The sequence below is a fragment of the Ornithodoros turicata genome, chromosome 2, assembly GCF_037126465.1.
Source record: "Ornithodoros turicata isolate Travis chromosome 2, ASM3712646v1, whole genome shotgun sequence".
Taxonomy (NCBI): Eukaryota; Metazoa; Arthropoda; class Arachnida; order Ixodida; family Argasidae; genus Ornithodoros; species Ornithodoros turicata.
In genome coordinates this window covers 73,707,673-73,734,709 of record NC_088202.1, presented here as the reverse complement: position 1 = coordinate 73,734,709, position 27,037 = coordinate 73,707,673, and the positions used below count along the sequence as shown (strand labels likewise).

General features: G+C 46.5%; 2 long non-coding RNA genes across 2 annotated transcripts in view; both read left to right on the top strand.

Moving 5' to 3' along the window:
- The window catches only part of LOC135385567 (uncharacterized), a 56,459-nt gene that overhangs the window by 11,184 nt on the left and 18,238 nt on the right, over positions 1-27,037 (top strand). The gene's annotated exons all lie outside the window — the stretch shown is intronic.
- On the top strand, positions 18,830-19,240 carry LOC135383714 (uncharacterized). The gene is made up of 3 exons (XR_010420024.1): positions 18,830-18,914; positions 18,986-19,054; positions 19,137-19,240. It is a non-coding gene; the product is annotated as an uncharacterized LOC135383714 (long non-coding RNA).

Below are 27,037 nucleotides of genomic sequence, written 5' to 3'. Positions count from 1 at the left end.
CAACTTCACATCACATCATGCCCTTCATTCAACATCACATCATTCTCTATGAGGTGATAATGAATGAAGTCGGTGAAGGTCATCATGAATGAATTCGCCGACCTATGCCCAGGAGGCCCGAATCACGCAGAAAGCGGAGCACCGCCTTTGTGACAGTCCACGGGCTAGCTCGCTGCACGGGGCCAAGGAGTGTTCCGAGGGAAACGTCCGTGCACCCAAGCTCTGAGAGGCGTTGCCAGAGCACGGCCCGATGATGAACGTGACGCCGACACTGGAGGAGCTGATGGTGATGTCTTCTACGGCGTATAGACCTCTTCCTGTTTGTAAACAAATGACATCATAGTGTTCAACAGCGCCACCAATTTGGTAGACTTGGACTACGCTCGAAGCTAGGGGCAAACAAGGTCGCGCCCGAAAGCCACGGTCTTCAGGGGATTACGATGGTCCCTGAAAGGGACGCGACCTTCGGTCCTACTTTTTTTTTTCAATGGGAGGCAGCGAACAAGTGCCCATTCATGGAACCCAGCCCTCCCCTTCCGATTTGTTTCGGTTTCAGTCTGTCTACCAATGTCACGATGACGTTTCTCGGGTAGAGGTCTATTGATAGGTTTTTCTCATATCCTCCTTTTATGATCGTGCTATCTAAGTAGCCGCGTGATGGCACCTCTCGTACAGTTACTCAGTGTAATCGGTGTGCACTGTTTGAGGTAAGGATCATTCAGGACAGGTGCACACCAGCTTCAATACGTACGAGGGTGATGGATCAAATATAAACGAGACTTTTGTTGTAGAGCGCGTACTATCAATTGGCGCTTGCTGCCGCTTGTGCACGTGCTAGGTAGGTGGGTTAGTTACGAGAGGCCGATCGGTCTCGTTACATTTCCTCAGTAGTCCGTCATACGATGTCTGAGGTAGAGGTACACTCGTCGATTGCGCAACGTATTATTATAAAGTTTCTTGCTCGTGACGGTGTAAAAGCGATCGAAATTCTGCACAGATTGACGGCACAGGAATCAAACACTGTCAAGGCCGCGTGTGTTTGCCTGGCATAAGGAATTTGTGGAAGGCCGTGACAAAGTTGAAAACGAAAGCCCACGTCAAAGCCAAGACTCGGCTGTCAGCTGGCAAGGTGCTTGCAACTGTTTTTTGGGACCAGCGCGCCATTTCGCACATTGATTTCTTGCACGATCGTCGCACCATCAACGCTGGATATTACTGTGAACCTTCGAGCGAGGTTAAACTTGCTTATGGCAGCAAAACGCGTAAAGCGATTCTCCTCCATGACAACGCTATACTCCACACTGCAGCCGCCAGATGTGCAAAATTAAGGGAAATTGGCTGGACGCCACTGGAACGCCTTCCCTATAGCCCTGACTTCTCGCCTTGTGACTTTCACCTGTTTCGGCCACTCAAACAAGCACTGGGAGGCCAACGATTCGACGACGGCGACGCAGTGGAGGAGTTTGTGCGCAACTGGCTGCTGACACAACCCACTTCTTTTTATGAAGAGGGGATAAAAAAGCTACCGGCCCACAAGGGAAAAATGCATTTCTACATCGGGCGATAATGTAGAAAAATAATGCATACTTGGTTTATTTCTTATTATACAAATAAAAAAATATACAATGAATGTCCCGTTTATATTTGAGCCACCCTCGTATTTCACCGGTACTAGTAAAGTGGAGGCTAGCTAAATAATGGGCACTGAGGGGCCCGGTCGTTTGGATAACATACGCAAACCTCTACACGCTACAATCGATAATATGACCATGCCGCCAGAAGCTGCTGTTCCCAACGTGCTCCATTGCATTGAAAGCGGAAATGAAGTAAACAGCAAAGTGAAGAACAGGTGTTTAGATTCTTCGACAGCATGGAGCTTTCAACGAATTCCAAAGAGATTACGCGATGAAATTTGCGAAGCACTTACAGGGCTAGGCGCATTCTTTTGCTTAGTCGTTCAGACTTCATGTACCGAATTAATGCTCTATAAAGCCTTCGAGGAATGCATTGAGCAGTGATTTATCCAGACCCCCCCTACACCCCCTAACGCCCCCCAAAATCTGGAGAAGACCCCTTAAAATCTTGTGAGGTTGCGCAATATTGAGTGAAAAGCATGTAAATACACCCCCTTGCTGAACCCAACACCCCCCCATGGACGAAATTCTGGGTAAACCACTGGCATTGAGAGGAGGAATAACCACAGTCACCTCCATTCATGCATGCAAAGCACCTAGGAAACAAACGCTGCTATGTTACAATTTCGTACAGTCACAAGGACGACACGACAAAACAGCAATTCGTACGTCCACTGCTATAGCGTCCGAGAGTGTTCTCGTGTTCATCTTCTGTAACCATGTTGGTACCAAAGACCACAAAGCAGAGGGGACCCACCGAACGTAAAGCATGTAATGCGAATTGCCCGCGCCGATCCACACTGTTGACGGATTCCGGAAGCCGCGTGGTGGCGGTATGCGGTATGATAGGTTCTCCTCGCGAATTGTGACATAATATAGGGGGACTCTAGAGAACGGACTTGGCGCACCGTCTATGGGATTCTCCTATCCCCGAGTGTGATCGCCCGGGCGCAGCCAGCCATTGATCATGAACAGTGTTAGTGGACGAATTTCTGCCCCATAACTACAGCAGAGCTGCTCAGTTTGTTAGCAACCCTGTGCAGTCACGTGGGATGCCGCTATACGGCTACGCATCCATCCATAACCAACGGCCGATAGAGGGAGTGACATCCAGCGAAGGAAGCAAGGCCAGCCATGTAATAAACCTCTACCCGAGAAAAATCATCATGACGTTGGTAGACATACCGAAACCAAAACAGATCGGAAGGGGAGAGCTGGGTTCCACGAATGGGCAATTGTTCGCTGCCTCCTATTGAAAGAAAAGTAGGACCGAAGGTCGCGTCCTTTTCAGAGACCATCGTAATCCCCTCAAGACCGTGGCTTTCGGGCGCGACCTTGTTCGCCACTAGCATTGAACGTAGTTCAACTCTACCAAACTCGTGGCGCTGTCGAACATTATGACGTCATTTGTTTACTAACAGGTAGAGGCCTATTGCGTTGAGCAACATGCTTACTCCCTATGACGTGCTGAAGCACCGTTTGTATGCTTTGCGAGCGAAATCAATAAATCGTAACGCATATAGGCATGCTGCATTTTCGAACACAACAGTAATCCAAAGATGAATGTGTACGCACCATGGAGGAAAAAAACACAAGGAGCGACTATTCCCGCAAGACCAGAGCCGTATATTAAAAGGGAGTCTGGCCATTGGGAGGAGTCACAAAAAGAGGCTCGACCTGTCAATCACAGTTTCGCTCCTCTGATTGGTTTGCTTTTTACCAAGGGGGTCGCCGTGATACCATACTGCCACCCAAAATGGCGACGAAAACAAACGCAGTGAAGCGAGGATTTCGTGGCAAAAAATTTTCACAGACTAACCTGATTTTACGCTGCAAATGTACATCCTAATATAAGTTTATCGGAAATCAGTTTCAATTTATGCTCATCCATCGATATCTAACTGAAAATAATACGTTTTGTCGCCGGTGTTAGGCCTAGTGAACACGGCGATCACAAAGAAATCATAACAAACGGCGCTGTGCTGTACAATCTTATATTTAATTGCTGGATTTCATGGATATAAACATTCTTGCCTCTTATATTCCGACTATTCGTGTAGATTTGTTTAAAAATCATACCGACAACAGAATGTGTCCCAGCAGGTGGTTCTGCCGGCAGCGGTACAACGACGGAGGCAGACGACAATTCCCGACGTGCCTTACGCTCCCTAGGTGGCGCTCATCAAATTTGCACCAACAATCCACTACTTTTGCAGATTGTGAGAGATATCCATTTCAATCCCATCCAATCCACTTGCCACCCAAAATGGCGCTGTCCCTGTTGGATAGGGGGGCAAATAGTGAGGATAGACTGATTGATAGCGCCCCATATTTCGAGACTTCATTGGTCGAAAGCTGAGAAAGTGGGTGGAGCTTCAGGTATAGGCATGACCCATTAATGGCCAGACTCCCTTTTAATATATGGCTCTGCGCAAGACGAGCGTAGCCACCCTCTGGCGGTCGCTCCAGTCAAAACCGCCGTTTCGTCTTGTCCACCACGTGATCCCCTCTAAAGTTTCGGTTTTGGAAGGCTCAAGTATTCAATCGGTTGTTTTAGTCCCTTGTGTGTGTTCGAGACATCTTGAATCGTTCGGTTGGAAGCTATTGCTGTGTCACAGATTCATTTCATATCCTCTGTTGTTTCCGGTCCCGCGTACTCGTCCTGCGTTCTGCAGACGTGACTGGTCTTGTAATAGAAGAGTAAACCTCCGAACACACAGAAATGAAAGTGCACACACGCGTTCAACATAATGCTGACATCTGAAGTAACAGCAAGCGTCGTCTGCATTGGTAGGCGCCGTGCTGTCTGGGGTTCACGTGAGCGGTCACGTGTTAGACAGGAGCATCCCAGAATGCAATGCGAAGGCGGCTATGCTCGTCCCGATGGAAAACGGTCAGAGGGGCCGCAAAACCGAAACCATCCGTCATTCCATGGTCGGTAGAGTTTCGTGATAAAGTGACGTGCGAACGACACCACACAAGCAAATGATGTAGTGGAAAATATTCACTGCTTATTTGTTTAACAAATATATACAGGGTGTTTCAAAAAACGTGTCATTCGGACTTTATAAAAAAAACGGGGCGACGGAAAAATACGGGGTAAACGGCATCTGTGTGGCAACTGAATTTGCCACCTCGCGAAAATATTTTCATTTGATTGTAATTAAAAGAAATTGAATTTCTTTAATTGAACTTCAAAATTTCCAAAGTCAACCTACCGTTTTTTTTTTTAAAGAATTAGAGAGCCCGTAGCGAACTTAGTCGGATCCACCAAGAAATTCGCTCGATATTGCAAATGCAACTGCCCCCAAAAAGTCCCTAAATTGAGGCTTCAGAGTTTTGGGTATCCAACGGCGCACAAAATCAGTCGCAAAGACGCGGGGAGAGCAGGACGGGCTCCTGCCCCCACGAAGCTAGAACAATTTATTGCCGAACCGGCGTGCAGCACAAGATGTGCCGACAACAAGGCGGGAGTAGCTTGATGGGCTTGTTGGTACATGACTCACAAACAGAGGCTCCTTCAGGAGCCTCTGTTTGTGTGTCTTCTTGTGTCGTTGTCCCTGTTTAGACTGCTCCTTGTTCTCCGAGATAACAAGGCGGTTGACATTCCACCATACGTAGATAAGCAGTAAACAAAAATGATTCCGCCTCTTTTTTCCCGCCCTCTTTTTTTCGACCTTCTATCTTTTATGGGGGCAGGAGCATGTCCTCCTCTCCCCGCATCTTTGGGACTGGTTTGGTGCGCCGTTGAATGTCAGAAACTCTGAAGCCTCAATTTCGGGACTTTTTTTTTGGCAGTTCCAATTGCAATATCGAGCGGATTTCTTGGTGGATCTGACGAAGTTTCGGGCGCGATGCTGTTCGCCCTAGAGTCACTAAATAGGGAGCTGAGTAGCGACACTGAGCCACGCCGGCGGGCGAGACCGCCATCTTGGGTCCGGCTCGGCTGCGTCGCCTAGCAATGGGACGCCAATCTCCCCCTTCTCCTCCGGAGAACAGCGCGCAGTCGAGCCAGCTCGTAAACGAGGAAACCGGTTTCGGACGGAGGGGACTCAACATGGACGGCGCGTTCTTGGAAGGAGAAATCACGTGACACGATCGGCCCAATCGCGGACACCGAACGGCGGCTCCGGCGCGGAAAAGGAATGCGATACTCTGCACCCTATTTAGTGACTCTAGTTCGCCCCTAGCTTCGAGCGTAGTTCAAGTCTACCAAACACTATCGGCGCTGTCGAACACTATGACGTCATTTGTTCACAAACAGGGAGAGGTCTATTTCGATAGCAAGTGATTAATTTAGGAAAACGAGCAGGTCAAGTTTAGCGGAATGAAGCAGCCAACGGAAGGCAACGCCTTCCATGACCAACGGATGACAGCTCCCTTGTGGTTATGCTTCCTCGAGAGAGTCCGACCCCTGGCCGCAAACTGATGGACCGATGAACATTCACTCGCATTGATTCCTATATAATCACTTAGTAGGGAAGACTTAATTGTAACAGAAAATAACATCCTCTACATTTTGGGACCAAGACTACAAAGACCCGAGTTCTGTCAACATCAGGTAGCACCACTAGGGCTGGCGAGCTGGCTAGTACATGTTTGTAGCACCACGGTCAGCACGGAGCAGAAGTAAGGAGACCAATCTCTAGCGGCGCCGTTAATTCCTCGAAACCTTTTGTGGCCGCGCCGTGGCGCTCGCGTGCCGTAGGAGGCATAGCCGTTTATGAGGAGAGTTTTGCCATTCTGTGATCGTTTGCCGGCCGGAGATGGGGAGTCGCTGACGTCGGAGCCGTCATTGCTCCGCCCACTTTTTTTGTAAACTTCATTCTTCATACTTACACCTGACCGGCATGGAAGCAGGCGTCGAAACAGGAACTGAACCGTAACCGCAAAAACCGCTATTTACCGAACCGTAAAAATTTTTTCTCTCCCCTTGAACGAACCGAAACTGAACCGAAAAAATATGATGCGGTAACCTGTTCGCCAGACGGTAAAACGCCTATACCTTCCCACTCGACTGCCGAGCACCAACTCCCTGCATCGCTCGGAATCTTGCCGAATTCATAGAGCGGACAAATTGAATTCACTGCATAGCACCGCACTTGTTGACAACAATAACAAATAATTTAATGATAATGAATGGGGAAATTCGCCACGTAAGGTGCGGCCCACTACCCCAAGGCACAATGGGGCAGGATGAAAACGGGAGGCGTACGCCTTTTTTGTGACAATTATGAACAGCATAAGTGTCACAAAAAAGACGTACGCCTCCCGTTTTCAACAAATCAGGACAGATAACGATACCATTCGAGATGATGGTTGTCTAGGAGCGTGCTATGCGGTGAAGTTCATTTTTAAGAGTGTAGACTTTGCAGCCTCGCGCCTTGGTAATGCAATTTTGAAATTCAACTCGTGCGGTACATACGCGCACAGGAAAATAATTCGATAAGTAAATGTGATCTTTGCATGTCCAGCAAAGTTCACTTTCTTGTTTTTTTTTTATGCTTCATATTTTCGTTCAAAACTACACGCTCCTTCAGCAGAGGCTGAGCAGAGCGGGTAAGCCTCCATGCAGGGGGTTACCTTTCTGCGCCGTGCAGAGAAACAGTGTAAAGGCGTGTGCCTGTGCAAATGGCTATCCACTGAGCGTCGGCGATAGGACGAAGACACAAAATGCAGGCTGGCTGCTGGTACATGGTTACATATACGAAAGTCCCGAGACACGTGGATATGCGCATGGACGGTGCGGCTGATTCCCCTGTGATCCGTATGTATTCATACGTGTTTAGGGGCGTGTGTCAAGCGTCAAGATTTTACCTTGCCTCTACATATGCACTAAAAGTACGAAGTTATCCACAGCACCCAGCTTTCTCTTGTGTTACTCAGACACGCTGCAAACAGTCATTTCTTAACAAACCGTCATGTACACCTCCTTTCAACTTGCGAATCATGCAGGAAGTTGAAACACACAGTTCTTCAGAGTACGATTCTACGCCTGTAGGAACTAGTGGGAGGACTGTACCGTGGCAACCACCGCCCGAGCACAACACATCTTCATTGCAGTATAAGAAACACGAAACCCCCACAGCCGTACTCCTGCAAGAGTTTCTGTCCATAAAAGAAGGTTTTGGGGACCACGTCGCATTTTACACAGATGGTTCCAGAACGGACACCGGTGTCTCATGTGCAGTGGTTACAGACACATCTTGCAGATCGCACCGATTGCCAAACACAGCTTCCATTTTCACCGCAGAAGTCTATGGCATAATCTTGGCACTTATTCATATACTACGACTTTCCATCAGGTCATCAGTTGTGTACACTCATTCGCTTAGTTGCGTGCAGGCTATATGTAGCCTGCAACCACCAAAAAACCTGCTCGTTCTGCGAGCAAAACACCTGTCTAGCCGCATAATAAACAGAGGTCTTTCCTTGACACTTTGCTGGGTGCCCAGCCAAGTCGGGATACCCGGTAACGAGCTCGCGGAAACAGCGGCTATACCAACGCACTCTCAGGTGAAATAACCCCCTTTGACGTACCAACGCAGGATCTGAGGTCTGCTTTGCGTAGAGCAATTAATTTAAAATGGCAACATGGCTGGGACACAGACAAATAATAAATTGCACTTGATCAAGTGTAATGTAGGCACGCCTGCAGGAGCTTTTAAAGATAGGCTTTATGAATTAGTCATGTCTCGTTTCCGTATCGGCCACACATTTCTCTCACATGGTTTTTTAATTATCCAGAAGGACCCACCTCAGTGTGTGCACTGTGCTGAGCAGCTGTCTGTTCTTCACATTCTCATCAGCTGCCCCCTCCAGGAACACCATCGCCAAACTAATTTTTCTGAGTTCTACCGGTATAGAATCCCTCTTCACCCAGCCCTCTTGCTGGGCGATGACCCGCTTGTCCGTTTTAGCAGTGTTTACAAGTTTTTTAGGGACACCGGATACCTTAGAGATATCTGAATTCACATAAAGTTTTTATGTTTATATCAGTTTTAAATTGATCGTCTTCTTTTAGCTGTTAAATAAATCATGTCTCACAGTATTGGCGCATTATAGCCTTAGTTGCTCACGCGTCAGTAAAACCTCAATCCAATCCAAAGCCAAAGCCAACGTCACGGCGAACGTTAAAATAATATTGCAGCCAAGTGCAAAAAAATGAATGGACGGTTACGCAATTGTAATGCGACGTGAGCTGTGTGTGAATCAATGTTTAATGGTTCTTATTATGCAATGGTTGAAATGGTTCCTCATCATACGATGTCTGTCAGTCAGTCCGGTCGTGCCTTCGTAACTGACGCTGTATAATGACACCCGCATATTTTGAACGACATATTTGAGACGACAGATCCCGCGCAAATTGAGGTAGGCGCGTGAAATTTTAAAACATGATAGATGAATAAATTTTCTATCGTTTGACGTCAAGATCCCATTTGTGGACCGCTTGACGGCGAGCAATTCGTGCACCTGCATAACACGTCGTACGTTCACAATAAGCGTAGCACGTCAATGGCGGTCGAGGAGGCCAGATTCAGGTGTATTCCCAATCTCCGTACCAAGTTTCATCAACCTACAGCAAACAGCGAGCGAGAAACAGCAGTTCAGCGTATTGGGAATTTTCGTTGAGAACGCCTGGATTACGCGCGTTTTCTCCGGCCGACTATGATGATATTGCTGGCTTGCATTTTACTTCTACGAGGGGTGTTCAAGTCAAACCGGGAGTTTCTGTCTCCTGAGTGTACAAATGGCTCGCGCTACTTCTTTTTCGTCATTTTCACACGCGACAGGCCTCCGCGTTCGCCACGTGGTGGTCCAAAGTTTGTGCAAAACAGAAGACACGTGCTGGACAAGATGGCCGACAATGAGGTGAGCGCGCACATCGAACAGCGAATTGTCATTAAGTTTTTAGTGAATGAAGGCGTAAAGTCATCTGAAATTCACAGAAGACTTCAGGCTCAGTATGCCCACGATATACTTAGACGCAGCAAAGCGTTTGAGTGGTGCCAACGGTTCCGAGACGGCCGTGCATCAGTGCAGGACGATCTCGGTCGGGGCGGCTCAGAGCCCAGTGTCAGAGTTCCTGAGAACATCCAACTTGTGGAGCGCCTGATCCTCAAGGACCGACGGATAACATGTCTCGAACTGGATCGAACGACGGACCTTTCTGTGGGAAGGTTGAACACTATCATTCATGAACACCTCCAGTTTCGGAATGTTAGTGCCCGTTGGGTCCCGAGGCAGCTCTCCGTGTTTGACCGGCAGAGAAGACTGGAAATCTCCCAAGAGCTAAGGTACCGTTTCGACACTGAAGGACAGCCGTTTCTTGATCGGATCATCACGTGCGATGAAACGTGGGTGCACCATTTCACTCCTGAGTCTAAACGTGCATCAGAACACTGGAAGCATCCGGGCTCGCCAGGTCCCAAGAAGTTCTGAAGCACCCCGTCTGCGGGTAAGGTCACGGCCACAGTTTTCTGGCACAAGGCTGGCGTTGTTCATGTTGATTTTCTGCCCAGTGGTACCACCATCAATAGTGCATATTACTGCCAGGTTCTCCGGGATGTGCATAAGGCGCTGAAGCAAAAGCGGCCGGACCTCATCACCAAAGCGGTCCTCCTCCTACAGGACAATGCACGCCCGCATACCGCGCATCTCACGACACGCACCTTACAGGAACATGGCTGGGAGTTGCTGCCACATCCCCCTTACATTCCAGACCTCCCCCCAGCGATTTCCATCTCTTCGGGCCACTGAAGGCGTTCCTTGGGGGCCGCCACTTCAGCAGCGACGACGAGGTCAAGAATGCGGTCCGGTCATGGCTGCTACGCGCCAGTAAGGATTTCTAGGCTGCTGGCATACAATCCCTCGTGAAACGCTGGGACAAGTGCATTAGTGCAGCTGGAGATTACGTTGAAAAATAAAACTAATTTTTCGCCTGTAAGTTCACTTTACTTTTGCGAGAAATGAAAAGTCCCGGTTTGACTTGAACACCCCTCGTATATTCATAGATATCTCGTGTGGTCCGTGTCATCCTACTTCGCCTATTCCCATTTCGCCTAATGGTTTTTAGCGGATTATCTCGCAATCCCTTGAGGGGTTCACCAACTTCTAACTCAAGGGGTCCCATCTGGCCTAATGTATGCTGCAGACAGTCCCACTTCGCCTACTGATCCGTGTCACGTGATGAAAGAAGGCGGTCCACTAGCGTGCTGCCAAAAGTCACTTTCGCATCTTCACATACACACACACACACACACATAAATGGGATGATGATGTCATAACTTTACAACCTCGTTGGTTTTATTCAAGCATAGCATTGCGTTAAATGCATTTTTTAGTACTTCATGAAAAGTAAATGCGAGAAATTTGTTATTCTTTGTCGGGAAGTCAAAGTTAGTTACGCATCTCCGCATAGCACCTTTATCTCTTTACTAGTTCTATTCCAGCGTGCTGCCAAAAGTAACTTTACCTGTTATATTTCGTATCTGTGTGCTAAACTAATGAGGTCTGTCACAGGTCACGTGCACAGGTACCACGTCACGACCATCTGGTTGGTCACGGCGCACCCTTCGCCATGCCTTCGTGTTCCCTCCGCTCTATTCACGAGTGGAGTTTTCTTTCTTTCTGCCTTTCTTTTTTTTTTTAAGTGTGCAAAAATCCAAAAATCTCTTATTTTTTTCATTCCAAGTCGAATTCCTTGAGCCGTTTGCCGAATGGAAAGCATACACGGTTCACTAATCTTAACACACACACATGGAGCACACGTTGCACGGACACACAACCCATCCGATGTACCAGGCAGCCTCCAAACGTCGAACACACAATCCTCGAAACTTCGAACAGGCTGGCACTTCAAGGCTCTATCAAGATCACCCTTAGTGACGACAATGTGACAGTTCCTGAAAGGAAATGGCCGACGAACAATCGTCCAAGCAAGTGGCACCAGATCACGCTATGATGTGAGAAGCAGTTGCAATTTTGCACACGTATGTGTGACCGTTGAGACAGGAAACAACCTGTAATGAAACCGAAGTGAATATCACGCTGGTATTGTTCCAACGTGAATGCTGGAATAGTACACCATTTTGTAACTCACGTCCTTGCAATCGACAGTCCCACGGTCACCTATAACGAAAGAATGCAATTAATCTCGCTTGTAACGTACTCGTACATAGTCGCTTCACCGATGTAGCCGATCTTCTCCTGCCGCCATTTGTAATGCGTCCACCGTCTGCAACAGAATGTACTTCGATGGTTAAACACGAGTAAAACGCAGGCGTCGTACGATGCATCACAGCTATGTTGACTTACTTTAAGCAAACATTAAACCTGTACTTAAAAAAGCAAGGTTGTCATCCTTCTCAAAGGCGAGGCTGCAGCGCAGACAACGGTCAAGAAAGCGTGACAAAATGCACTGCGGAAGAATACGCGGTGCCATCCCATGTCACTCAACGAATTACGCAGCAACGTAGTACGCTCCAACGAAGGCGAGGCACACATGCACACAGATTCAGCCGGCACACGCATTATTAAACAAGCACAAGAGTACACGGTTCAGGAGGCACACATATTATTCAGCGGGAACAAAGGCGTTTCATACCGACGTGCAGTGATTTCCCCAGAAATTCGTTGCTGGGGGGTGCCGAGCTTTCAAGGGGGGGGGGGGGGGAGTGTTATGCATGGTGAAGGTTCCACTTACGGAATTTTTCTTAGACACAGAAAGAATCGTGGCACAATGGTGACATATCTGCACAGCGTTCCCGTTTTATTTGTAAATGTTATTACGTTGTGAACACAGGAACATTTATTTAACTATTCGTTACAAACGGACAAGTTACAAGCCTCATGGCGACCGAGCTCTCCCTCGAGCGTCCAACACTTCGCGCTCTCTCTCTCTCTCTGCACAATGTTGTGTGTCTGTTCACGCAGAGGCCACTAAAAGTAGGTTTGATGCTCACATCCCACCCCACTTATAAGACGAAGTCCCCTTGGTGAACAAAAAGTCCCTCAAGTGACACATCGTAGTCTTCAAGACGCTTCGGTTGCGTGCGAATGCGCTGGGGTCGTTGGGATCGTGCTTGGGATGAAGTGTCAGGTTCTACCCTGAGAGCGTTCCTCTGGAGTCTGTGGCAAATCCCTCGGTGTCCCAGAAACAGCTTCGTCGCGGGACTGGGCTCGATCTTCGGTTGTCTCTTGAGCTAGGATGGGCCGAAGGGATGGGCTAGGATGGGGTCGAAGTATGGTGGATGGTACTTCTTCATCTGGCTGACATGTGCAACACGGACATGTGGTGTTGTCGTTGTGGAGTTTATTAGACGGCGAATGTCATAGGTGACAGGAGTCCTCTGACGTAGAACTTGGTACAAGCCCTTGAATTTTGGTGCAAGTTTTTCACTACCGTGTACAATGGGTTCTTGTCTTCTGACCCATACAAAGTCACCAATATCAAATGAGGTGTTGCGATGCCTTCTGTCATAGATGATTTTCCTTGCTTCTTGTGCCTGTTCGGAATGGCTCACTGCTTCACTCCGATGATCCGACAAATCCAAGAGTCTGTCCACTAGGTCTGAAACATGACATGGGCGGACTTTCTGGTGCGGAAGTTTCGGCAGGAAACCAAACAAAAGTTCAAATGGGGAGGACCCCGTACTCCGGTGTCGTGTTGTATTTACAGCGAAAGCGGATTCCTCCAGCTTAGTGACCCAAAGTGATTGGTCGTTGCAGCATATCTTTCGAAGCACTGTGACTAGAGTTCCATTTGCACGTTCCACAAGACCATTGCTAGCTGCTCGATAAGCCACTGAAAAATGTATGTTCACACCATGCATATGCATAAAGTTTTTGAATTAATGTGACTCAAATGACTTAGCGTGATCACAAAGACAGTCATCAGGCACTCCAAATCTGTGGAAGAGTGACTGCAAGTGTTTCACTGCATCCTTTGTTGAAGTTGTAGGTACGGCGGCGGGGACAATGTACCTCGTAGCAAAGTCAATAACGTTTAAGATATACTTTTCTTCCACTGGGGCCATCGTGATGTGGTCAAGAGTTATAGCGCTGAAGGGAGTTTCAGATGTTGGCATAAAACACATTGTACCAACAGACCTTGTAGTAGGTCGATTGTATGCTTTGCAAATGTGACAAGCTCTGACGTAATCTTCTACTGTAGCCTTCATCTTGGGCCACCAATAGCGCTCTTTTATCTTGCTCAACGTTCGTGATGCATCCATGTGTCCACTGGTATTGTGAGCGAGCTCAAGGACGTGCTGCTGCATCTTGGCTGGAACAACAATTGTGTACAGTTCTGGGCTTGCCACTCTGTACAGAATGTCATCAATGACTATAAAGTCCTGAGTACCCTGTTCTGAAGCTAGCTTTGCACAAATGGCTATACAAGTCACATCTTCGGCTTGCATGGAGATAAGTGTGTTGACGTGAGACACTGTTGCACACGAGTATCTCGATAGCATATCTGCCACATGGTTCTGACGGCCTGGTCGGTGTTCAACTGAAAAATCAAACTCCGCTAGGTCAAGTAGCATCGTTGTGAAGCGTTGAGAGGGCTTGAAGCTTGTAGTCAAACATGCGACTGACCAATTGTCAGTGAGAAGATGAAACCTCCTGCCCAGTAGGTAGTGTCTAAACTTTACGGTGATAGCCCAATGCACAGCTAGAGCTTCCCAAACATTGCTGTGTTGTTTTCGCTCTGCTTCTGTGAGCGTGCGGCTGGCATATTCAATGACAGTCTCTCTTCCTTGTTGTTTCTGTGTCAGCACTGCTCCGAGGGCTGCGGCAGATGCATCTGTGGTGACTGTGGTAGGTGCATCAGCATCGAAATGACCCAGTGTGGGTGCTGACGTGAGTGCTGTGCGAATCGCCTCAAAGGCCTCCTGGCATGTGGGGGTTCATGCAAAGTATGCATCCTTAATAGCAGCTTGCAGAGGTGCAGCAATCCGTGAAAAGCCCTGAATGAAGCGCCTGTAGAAATTAGCAGTTTGAAGCCATGATAGCAACTGCTTCGATGACTGAGGTGTGGGAATGCGAAGAATGGCTTCAACTTTTGATGTGTCTGGTTGCTTCCCTTGTTCAGAGATGACAAATCTCAGAAACTTTACTGAGGCAACAGCAAACTTGCATTTCTTCAAGGATACCTTGAAGCCGGCCAGACGCAAAAGTGTTAGTGTCTCATCAAGAAGGTCAAGGAACTCTGACAGATCGTCAGAAAAAATAATTATATCATCGAGGTATGTGCGTACCCCTGAGTGCGTTCTTCGAGGTTTTAGTTCACGAAAGATCTTGTGCATGGCTTTCTGAAAAGTGGATGGGGCATTCTTGAGCCCAAAAAGCATTCGTGTCCACTTAAAGGTACCTTGGTGCGTGATAAATGTAGTCTTTTCTTGGTCGTCTTCTCTTACTCTAATTTGCCAGTAGGCGCAGCATAAGTCCAAGATAGCAAACAAGGAGCTTCCACTAAGATCGTCGAAAATGTCGTCTGCACGAGGTAGTGGCTGTAAGACACTGACAGTCATTCGGTTGAGAGGTATGTAATTCACACGAAGTCTCTTTTTGTCCTTCTGAGTTACGACAATGGCTGGGAATCCCCATGGTCCTGATGCAGGACGGATGATGTCCTTTTCAAGTAAGCTTGTTGTCTGGTTCTCAAGGAATTGACGGTCTCTGGCTGTGTACCGCTGTGGCTGTCGTCCGTAAGGCTTGGCATCAGGTAGCAGGGTGATCTCGTGCTCAATGCCTTCATAGAGGCCGATGTCAGTTGCAGTGCTTGCAAAAAGACCAGCATGACGTAGCACAACATTCTTGACTGCAATCTGTTCCTCGACGTTGAGTTGCTCACCGACAAAGATGTCACTGATGATGCGAGAGTGTTCGCAGGAGCTTGTCTTTGGAAGACCGTCGTAGCTGTTTTGTTTTAGCTGGTCGGTATCAGCCTTGTTGAGTTTGCTCCACAAGGGCTCATTTTCATCAGGCTCATACTGTACTTGTAGTGGCTCCAGTGACGTGCATGAGAGTTTTTCAAAATGTGACAATGCTGATGCTCTCAGAATCACTGCATTTGACATTCTTGGCAAAAGTTCTTCCCTGCACTGCACTACTATGTTACGTGCTGGTTGGCATATGATAGGCAGTTGCGGAGGTCTTAGATGGAGTTCGGCGTGAGCTGCATGGAACCAATCTTCTCCTAAAATCAAGGGGAGGGCATTCTTTTCGAGGACAGCAGCTTCGACGATAGCAGTGAGAGACCCGATACCAATGCGCAAAAACACAGCTCCCTGGGGCATCACTGAGCTTCTGCCAACAACCAGAAGAAGTGGTTTGCACCATGGTTCCACATGAAGATTTCCTGCTAGGTTGGCTGCTAAGACGGTTACGTTAGAACCACTATCTGGAAATGCGCTGACCTCTCCCAATCCTGTCACCTGAGCAGGCACTACAGCACATCTCAACTTAGAGCCGGACAATGTGTGTTCTCCATGGCCTGCATAGGCTAACGGTGCTTTTGGTATTGTCTGTCCGCTGTCCCGGGGTGGTTGTCTAGGTTCTGGGCAATTGCTTGCAAGGTGACCTTTCCTCTGGCAGTTGTAACATTCAGCATCTCTGATGTCTTGCCCCCGTCTGTACGCAGGTGAGCCGTACTTGGTTGCGATGGTCTCGTGCCTTGATTCTTGCTCAACAGGTGGCAAACTAGAAATACGAAAAGGGACTGTGGTTCGAGGCCGTGTTTCTGAAATTCCAGACTGGGGTCCTTGTACGATATTACCGCTGGTGTAAGTCTTTGTGTTTGTACTCATGGTTGTGCTTCGGGACGACTGGTTACCCATTCGTTGTTGAGGCCTCGTTGAGCGGGCAAGTTGCGTGTGATCCATTGCCCTGTCAACTTCAGAGACAATTGTTATAAATTCTTCAACAGTCTTTGGTCGTTGCACTGTGATTGCTGTGGCAACCTGGTCATCACGGATGCCTTGGACTGGATATTCGATGCGTTCTTTGTCTGTGAGTGTGACTGGGCATTTTCCAATCACTCGCAGTTTAGCAAGGGTGTAACTGACCAAGTTCTCATCACTTGTTTGCTGTCGCGCAGCCACGAGTTCTTGCCACTGTATAAGTGACAAGCGTTCACCGAACTGTGCTAGAAAAGCTTTCTTCCACTCAGGCCAGGTCTTAAAGTTATGACCTGTGGTGACTTTCCAGTCTGCTGCTGGGCCGCGCAGTTTTCCCGAAGCGATGGCCAGTAGTGTTGCGGGTTCCCACGACGCGAGCTGCTGTGTGCGCTCGAGATCCTCCAACCATCGACTAGCGTACAGTCCTTTGTCTCCACTGAACGTTGGGACCGTTGACGATAAGTCGGGCAATGTAGTTACGTTTATAGGCTTTGTACTGGCTTGTGACATCGTCAAGCTCATTTGCTGCTGAAGATACACTGTCAAAAGCTGCATGTTGTGCACGGGGTCGGCTGTGAAGTTTGGCATGGCTTGGAACAATGGCGTTTCGCTTGAAGTAGACGTGGGAGGCGGTTCTGGCGGTTCGTCGGCAACGGACGCCGTTGTTTCGGGTAACTGCGTTGTGCGTCTTGAGGCGATGTCATCGAGGAGTCGATGAATTAAATCCTCTTTTGAACCTGTGCTCTCTAGTTGACGTTGTGATAACTCTTCGCGAATAAAATCCGCCGTAAAGCCGGCAAGATCTGCGGCAGTTGCTTCTTCCCAGTTTATGAGCGGCATGGCTAATGGCGTCGACTCACCGTGACAAGGGCTTTTTCTTGTCGTAGGCTTGGCAATTGGCGTTTGGTAAGGCTCCACGGCAGTTAGAAAAGAATGCTACAGGCTCTTGGTGTCGACTGCGCCATATGTGAACACAGGAACATTTATTTAACTATTCGTTACAAACGGACGAGTTACAAGCCTCATGGCGACCGAGCTCTCCCTCGAGCGTCCAACACTTCGCGCTCTCTCTCTCTCTCTCTGCACAATGTTGTGTGTCTGTTCACGCAGAGGCCACTAAAAGTAGGTTTGATGCTCACAACGTTAGAACACAGTACATATACAGATTCATTATAAACGGCATTTCAACATTAAGATGCATAACCACACGACTGACAAACAAAAAGGACTAGCACCTTGTCTCACGAAGCTCAATGAATACCTAGCAACCAACGGTGAAAACCTTAGACAAAAAAGGCAGAGTACCTCGCTTGATTGACCCTGCTGGAAATACTCGGCATGATCTCATTGACTTCTCCCCGCAATTTTAATGAGATTCAATGAGAAATCAGACTGCGAATTCGTTCAACGTGTAAAAGCCGACTATTTCTCATTGACTGAAGTCGAAGTTAAGCAGGGAAGCTGCCTTCGCGAAACCGGGCTCTGCCGTGTTGTGTGGCGAAGACCACGTCACGAAGCAAAGAACCAATTGAACGAAATGGTTTAATGGTCGTCAGTGAGAAACTCTGACTTCCAATTGATTTAATGAGATCCAACATGTTGTGCATTACAGTCTGCACCAATAGAAGGAATGAGGAATTGGGCTAATGTGTACCAATGAGAAACTGCTTTCCAATTGATTTAGTGGGATCCAACATGTTGCATGGCCGCCAATACAATAAGTGAGAAGCCAGTTGCTGAAGGAACGAGCGTAATGGTGATCAATAGTACACCATCACTCTCAAATTAAGTAATAATATAATTAGGAAGAACGCCGTACGTCCGTGTAGAACATGAACTAATTCGAGGAACGCGTCCGATTCAAACAAATGAAACTCCAGAATACGCACCGTATCGACATATATTGCATGCGAAAATTGAACGACAATCAGACATAGTATAAATTAATTAATGAAGCAAATGAAAATTTATTCCGAACAAATCAACTCAGCAAGCCGTTCGCCCATGTCGCCGCTCGCAGAGGCAGAGTCCGAAGCGCGCGCGTTGTAACACGGTAACACATTTCCGTGCCGCACCGCATAGTGGCTCGTCCGCGATAAAAATAGTTCGCTACGTTATTTCAAATGTTCGTGAACATATACTCAAAAGCACATGTGCCGCGGTAAGTTCATACGCACCTATCACTTCAAGCTATTGTTTCTGCATTTGTATAACATTCCAGTGCACGGAAGTCCATGCGTTTCCTCAAATCTTCAACGGATTAGTCAGTCTGTTACGGAATGCCGAGGTGTTCGGATGCGCGCCTTGTCCCGCCGTGGTTCACAAACAGTTGGCGTATTTCGGGCGTCATTTTGAGGATTTTTTTCCCCTTTGTAAGGTATGTAATCGATGTTAGAAACATACCCGTTCTTTCTACACAGTCTCACATGTTTTTATCCCTGTTCGTAGGCATTACAACCGGTGATGTGAGGAGAGCGAAATGTGCAGTCAGTGTTACCTCCCGCGCTGTGAGCAACGGTATGTAATATATTTGACACCCACTCACACTGACATGCTGCTGTTCTTGTATCTTTTAAAAATTGTGTTTCTCGAAGGTTAGGCTGGTGCGACGCAGCTGGCATAGGCATTTGTCAGCAGGTGGCCAGAACGGAATCTTACCGAAGTTGGATGGGATTAGTTTTCACGCATGAAACGCAAGCTGGACGGGACATCGCGAATCACCTACGAAGCACAGAAGACCATGATAGTTGAGTGCTTCAAGACCTTCTGTTTTGTTCGTCGACGCTGTACGGACGTTGGGGACACATCACTATGAAGTTACTGATTGTGGATTTATTTTGTGTGTGTTGGTGATGGACAGTATGCTTTCAAAACATGTAAGTGCTGAATCGAGTTTTTACTCTTGTTGTTCACTGTCTTGCTAGCGATTTTTAACTGATTGGTGAATATTCACACTTTTGAACATTTGAAACAACTTTCACCTTTATATGTCCCACTTGTAATATTTTAACATCTACTGTATTGTGATGTGTGAAGAAATAAATGTGCACGCAGAAACGGCATCTAGTGTAACTCCTTTCTACAGCAAAAACATGCGTTCTGCTCACTCGATGCAGCAGAATCGAATGTTATTACACATTCAAAAGGTGAATCGTCAATGAGAATTTCCATGAGACTTTAATGGGAAAATCTGGGCTACAGCACATTGGCCAATGGTAAACTAGACTGGCCTCCAATGGGTGTGATTAAGCGTGGTTCCACTTCATCCCCATTGACAATTACAGTGATTTCTCTTTGAAACCCACTAAATTCCAGTAGTTTTCAATATGGTATTTGTCCAAAATTGTCGATTCGGAATGGGAAATTTTGGCTCCTTTCAATGAGAATTGTAAATGTGATATCCACTTAAACCGAATGAGATTTCTGGGCTATTTTGAATTGGATTATTTCCAGCAGGGGAGTTGGGCGCAAATGGTTCTTGATGATCCACATTGAGTTTGCGTGCCCGCACGCATTTTTGCTCGCATATGCGCGCAATATATGCATTGAACACTCACGTTCAAATCATTTTGGACAAATGCACGGTACGATCATCTGCATGACTGTGGTCCTATACAGCCAGAGTTTGACAGTACAGGATGTAATTCGCTGCGCCAGACTCACTACCAGAACGTGTTCGTGGCCGAGCTGGGTGGGGTCACCTGAGAAATTTCAGGGGGGGGTTGCAAAAATGCAGGGAGGGTGTACACCCCGGTAGGGAAATCCCTGCCGATGTGACAGCTTTGTACCTGCTGAAATTTGGCGATGGGGATCACTGTGCTTGCTATTTGATAACTGTTACAGCTACGCTTTCTCTATGCAAGCATACAGATACAAACAATTGTGCTGGAAGACCAAAAAAGTGGACAAGTTTTGCTTCTTGGTACCAGATATGCAGAAACTTGGAAAATTTTGAAAAGTAATGCAGAATTCAATTTGCTGCCAGTGGACTCATGGCATTTAAAATGCAGTCAATTCGTGTCAACTGTTTGTCAATTGGCTTTTGATTGGCTAAAGTCAATAAGAAGTAAAAGAAAGTAGGAAGTCAATACGACCAATAAAAAGGAAATTGATTGTCAGTTAAAAGTAAAGTTTCATTTTGTAAGGGAAAAACAGTAGTATATGATCAGCTCAAGAAGCCGGCAACTCACACAGTGATCTGGACGCCATTAATTAGCAATTAGAGCAATTTGGGACCCCCACAGTAATTAGGATCATTCAATGAGTGATTACACTAATTGGGGAGCATCTAAGACGTGTCCAGACCACTGTGTGAGTTGCCGACTACTTGAGCTGATAAAAAATAAATAAAAAATAAGTAGAAAAGAAAAAATAGATAGAGATAGAGTGGAAAGAAGGAGTTTAGTTGAAGATTAACGACGGTCATCTTGGAGGAAACGGTCCGGAACGGCCGCTGACCATCGCTGGGTGACGGAGCAGAGGCAGGTTGCAAAGCATCTTCAGCTGCGACCACAAGTTCTGGACATCCTGTGACGTCAGCTGTGACGTCATCATGGCATGTCAGGGCAGGTTAGGACAGCTCTGGACATGCAAGGAGAAAAACACTCATAATACGAAGGCAGTGAAAGCAAAGTAAATATGCTAACCATCAATAGCTAACAACAAAAAGTATCAGACACAGAACCAAAGCAGACCACCACAACAGCAGTCACGGGGAGCGCAGAACAATGCGACTGCTCCATCCGACAGCAAGGCAGAGAACTGACTCGTAATGCTTTTTTCTCCTGTATAAAGCCCCGCAGCTGCACCCCCTAGCGGTTACTTTCTCAACTAATCTCACGACAAAATTATTAAGAATCACATCAGCGCTACTCTCGTTCCCAAGGCAGAAGAAGATAGAAAATGGCGGGGATTCCCGGACAACAGCAACCAGCGCCCGACGTGCACGGGCATGAAAATCATAAAAAAAGGGGAACAAAGTTATCACATGCGAAAGAATTAGTTACACAACAAATCAGCCCACCACAACAAGAGCACAGAACGATGCGACTGCTCCATCTGACAGCCAGGCACGTAATTGACTCATAATGCTTTTTCTCTTCTATAAAGTTACGCATCAGCAGCCCCCCTAGTGGTTACTTTCTCAACTAATGTCATTGCAAAATTATTAAGAATCACGCCAGCGCTACTCTCGTTCCCAAGGCAGAAGAAGATAGAAAATGGCGGGGATGCCCGCGCAACAGCAACCAGCGCCCGACATGCATGGGCATGAAAATCGCAAACAAAGCGGGGACAAAGTTGGCGAAAGAATTAGTTACACAACACATCAGTCACGAGGACTGCGGAACACAGTGGCGTAGCCACGGGGGGGCTAGGGGGGGCTCGAGCCCCCCCTACCTGCCACGGACCGACCCACGGAAATCGTGCAAATCCGAGGAGAAAATAATATATATATGGGGGTGGGGGGTGGGGTGACAGTGTGACGATCGCGAAAGTTCTTACAGTTCATGGCGTCTAAGCAGCACTCTTCAATGGTTTTCAAAGTATGAGCTTTTCAAAATCCTTCCAATCTCGTGACACCACCTCATTGGACATGACAGCCTATACATGTAATCATATTGTGCACGTCCAAATCAATTATTTCCGTTCTGTTTCTTCTTAACCGCATTTTGCGGCGTGCACGAGTATGTGTATGTTGTCGCGCCCAGGATCAGCGGCGGGGGGGGGGGGGGGGGGAGTAGGGCGAGTTTTCGTATCGAGCCCCCCCTACCTTGGAGGTCTGGCTACGCCACTGGCGGAACAACACGTCCATTCCGTCCGACAGCCAGGCACAGAACTGAATCGTAATGCTTTTTACTCCTTTATAAAGTCATGCATCTGTACCTCTTGGGTTTGATTTCTGAACTTTTTTAATCGCAAAATTATTAAGAATTGTTCTATCACTATTCCCATTCAGGGCAGCACTGTCGACATCGTCAAGACAAGGATGTTCCTTGTCAAAAAGGAAAAAAAATACAGAGCATCAACAAAGGAAAGCATGCATGTCGGATCATGTCAGGACACGTCAGGACAAATCGCACGAGCGCTGGGCAACAGAGGAAAGCAAACACAGAGAAACACTTGAACAGAGTGAAAAGACACTCATCATCATCAGACACGTACACTACATTCCCTCATTGTAAATCGCCTTGACACAAAATCCACCTGCATCGTCGAACACCATTCACCAGTGACGAACCACACATCGGCATCCCATCAGAGGCAGATGGAACCCCACCGAAGCTACGCTCTTGCACTAACGGCCAACGCAATTGCTAGGAACAGAATTAACGCGTCCACACCCGCCAGTATCCAAGAGAGAAGTGAATCCTTGCGTCTCCTGCAGGCTTTGTGCATTGGTCATGACGACATCCTATTGTCTCAGGGCTACACTGTTTTCTTCCACTACTGCTCCTCTGGACAAGGTCCACCTGAAACAATGGAGTTGTCGTATGACGTCATCATGCAGCTGTGTGGCTCAAGGACGCGTACGCTCTAGACAGGGGACCTGTTATTTATTGAATCAGTATCCCAAGATTATTTCCTTTATTCTACTATAATGATTCCATAGGGAACTATTGCAGAAAAACACCATACATGAGAGGTGATTGTAGGAATTAAACATTTCATTCCGAAAGTCTTACTAAATGAGACTTGCAAACGAACAAAATAATGGTTCAGCAAGACGTGTCCATCCCATCCGAGAGACAAAGGCAGCTAACTGAATAATGGCGCTTTGTTACTCCTGAATAAAGTCACACACCTGTCCCCCTTGCGGTTACTCTCTGAACTAAATGAATCGCAAAATTATTAAGAATCGTTCTAGCTCTACTCCCATTCAAGGCAGCACTATCGACATCGTCAAGAATGTTTCTTTTCAAAAAGAAAAAAACTACATGTAGAAGGAAAGCATGTCAGAACAGGTCTGGGCATGTCAGCACATGTTTGTCAGACAACAAGGAGGAAAAAGGCGAAAAGAAACACTTGAACAAAGAAAAAAAAACAGCATCAAATCTATTTCTAAGCACACGCACTCCTCTTATTAAAAACAGTGCTCATCATAAATCCGTCCAGGACAATACACACCACGACTCTTAATGACATTCACTTTTACAATAAAATTCAACAAAAAAAGCACCGTGTATATTAGCAATTTTCACCCCAAAGGCTCATCATGGTCATTAGAATCACAACACCAGTAAACTACCACTGCTCTTTTAAAATAAATAAGTGAGACCACTCAACATCATCACCAGGCTTATGTAATACATGACCCCTTCTATGCTCATATACTCGTTGTCTGAGGCTACACCTGCGAGCAAAAACGCGCGAAAGCCTGGGGCAAAGTTCCATTCGCGCACGACAAAGCACAAGACAGAACGCCTTTACCGGAACAGATATATGATGTGATTGCATGCCCTCTATATTAATGATCTTCTATCTTGCATTGCAGTTTAGAAAAACTACTACAAAACTATAATTTTAGGAGCCTATTAAAATTCTACTTTCTATGGAAACTATAATTGCCCTGTCACTTGGATCGCTATTAATCAAGCGCTCCAATTTTTTCTCTCTTCCCATTTCAGCCTACCGGGTCTTGTCATGCAGTGAAGCAGACTCACATCCAAAATAATTAATTTACACTGCACTGAGGGTGCGATGCTTCAGGAATTCCTATCCGGCACTCAGATGCAAGCATTTCTGCACGAATACCTATAACAGCTTACTTCTTCAACATACCGAGCTCCTAACAACATCTAACAAACAAGCAGAGAAACCCACTTCTCATTAATTCAGCTTTACCATGCGACTTTCTTCTGCGCAAAAGCTGTGATTTGAGGAAAGAGCAGCAAAAATTGCGCGCACTTGTGCTGGAATTGCTATGGCTTCAAAAACCGAAGCATATGCTAATGAACTAAGAAAAAGACACTCAAGTCTGGTATCAGATAATTCTTGCATAATGCTACATACACAGCCGCATTGTCCCTTCGTAAAGAAAGCACAGGACAAGGGCACACCAATTCCTTTAAGCGAGAAAGGAAAAGGCTTAAGACGTAGCGCTCAGGAATAATAGCAGAGTCACCGGACATCGCTACGAAACTCAACGGCTAACCCAAGATAACAACAAGATAATAGCGGCGGGTAAAATTGCAACACTGCTAAACAAGCCCCAACATGCCATGATGACGTCGCAAACCAGGAAAAAAGCACGCACACACAGACATCAGCTCAGGAATGCACAAGGAGAGGTGCTTCATTGGAACTTCTCCTCCACGCTCACATACCAGCATTTCTGCACACATACTTATAACTGCATACAGCTTACTCCATCAACATATCAAGGAAAGTGAATACTGACACTCAACAACATATAACAAAAAACAAACAAATTCCATTCTCATGAACTCTCCTCTGCCGAGCGGCTTTCTCCTGCTCTACCTGGATGCTGACTTTTCCCCCTCACCTACATTCTGAGTAAAAGCAGTGAAAGAAGAAAAGAACCGCGAAAAATTACACGCATTTGTGCCCCAATAGCTGTAACTGCAAGAAACCGTAGCGCACGCTAATAAACTGAGAAAAAGACACCCATTTCTGCCACCAGATACTTCTTGTAATGCCACATACACAGTCGCATTCCTTGCGTAAAGAAAGCACAGGACAGGGATACAAAAATTTCTTTAAGTGAGCAGGGAAAAAAGGCTTAAGTCGAACCGCTCAGGAAGAATCGGAAAATCACCGCTTATCGCTACGAAACTCAACGGCTAGCACAGCATGACAGCAACAAGATATTAGCGAAGGGTAAAAATTGCAGCAAGAAAGACACTGGGATGACGCCGAAATAAATCATGTAAAAATAAAACGTTCAAAAATAAATCTCTCAAATATCAAATTTGCAAAATAAACTCTTCAATATAAATCATGAGAAAATCCACGCTGTCGAAATAAACTCCGAAAAATAAACTTTGAAGAATAAACGCTTCGAAATAAATCTTTTAACATCCATCGTCCCTGATTGGTGCACAGCCGACGGCTCTATGTGCGCCGCAGAAAATAGTACCCTCCTCGCGCTTGGGGCTAGCCAGGGCTATAACTGTGAACGAGGATTTCGGTACACGGGAAGTAGGTTGTCTGTCTGTATGTGATCCGTGACAAGTTTTGCCAACTTAGTAGGGGGGTGGGGGGCTGATATCATTCGGAATGACGGATGCCCGAGAGCGTATTATTCGGTGAAGTTCTGTTTTAACAGTGCAAGTAACGCGCGACATCGGTGTAATATAGTCTAATATAGAGCCGACTATCAGGAGAGTTTGGCCATTCTTTGGTATGTTTATTAATTTTGCGTTTCTCTTTTTTCGTGTGCGTGCGCGCTTTCTTGGCCTTCTTTTTAGCAGTACGAATGACCGTCGCCGCGCAATCCGTCCACAGAGCTCAGCTGGCTCAAGGGTCAAGAGCATACCTGGGTAAATTACTTCTAAAATGTAATTAAATTACATTACTCCAGCTAAAATTTAATTAAATTACATTACTCATTACTGCAATTGAAACGTAATAAAATTACATTACAATTACTACGAAAAAGTAATGACATTACAAAGTCCTTACTTTACCATTATTGGCATACATGTTCCCGAGTTTGTGGAAGGCACAAGGGACACACAAGTTGACGAAACTTGCCTTCCCCGAAATTCGAGGAAAAAAATGTATGCTTACAATGTATCAACAGTTAGCTTGTACTCTTCTATTTGTCTCTTCTACATGTCATGCTAGTGTGCCACGTATGACGTATCGTTCCACAACGTAGAGACGAAGGAGACACCATGTATCACGACAACAGGAAGATTGTCAGGAGGATGGGGCCCGCAAACAATGATTCTCCAGGGCAACAAACCGTTGACCTAACAACGTTTGTTTGTGAGTGCCCTGCCTAAGGCAACTGGCTAGTAGAAGGGAATTGACGTTCCACGTGCCGATTGAGTGCGTCACCGTTCATAGTGCCGTTGGAATTCTTTTCACTTGCCAGTCCCCCAACTATCTTTCTGTCAAGTGCCACACAGAACACACACTCGATTCTTTTGTAAAAAGTAATGAGTAATGCCATTAAAATTACAGCCCAAATGTAATTAAATTACATTACAAATTACCTAATATCAAAAGAATTGCGTTACATTACAAATTACCAAAAAAGTAATTCATTACTGTAATTTCATTACGGTAATGCTATTACTACCCAGGTATGATCAAGTGTGCGTGTCCTGTACTCATACGCGCATCGTCGTCATCACTTTTAAGCTGGATATTTCGAAATCCTAAGTTGTTATGTAATTGACAGCAATACAAACATGAGTAAGAAACATCATAATAGCATGTTTCGCCGAAAAGAACATCGTGTCGCGCATACGGCTATCACTACTATGATACGGAGCATTACCTTCCTAAGCCTAACCATGATTTATTTTAACA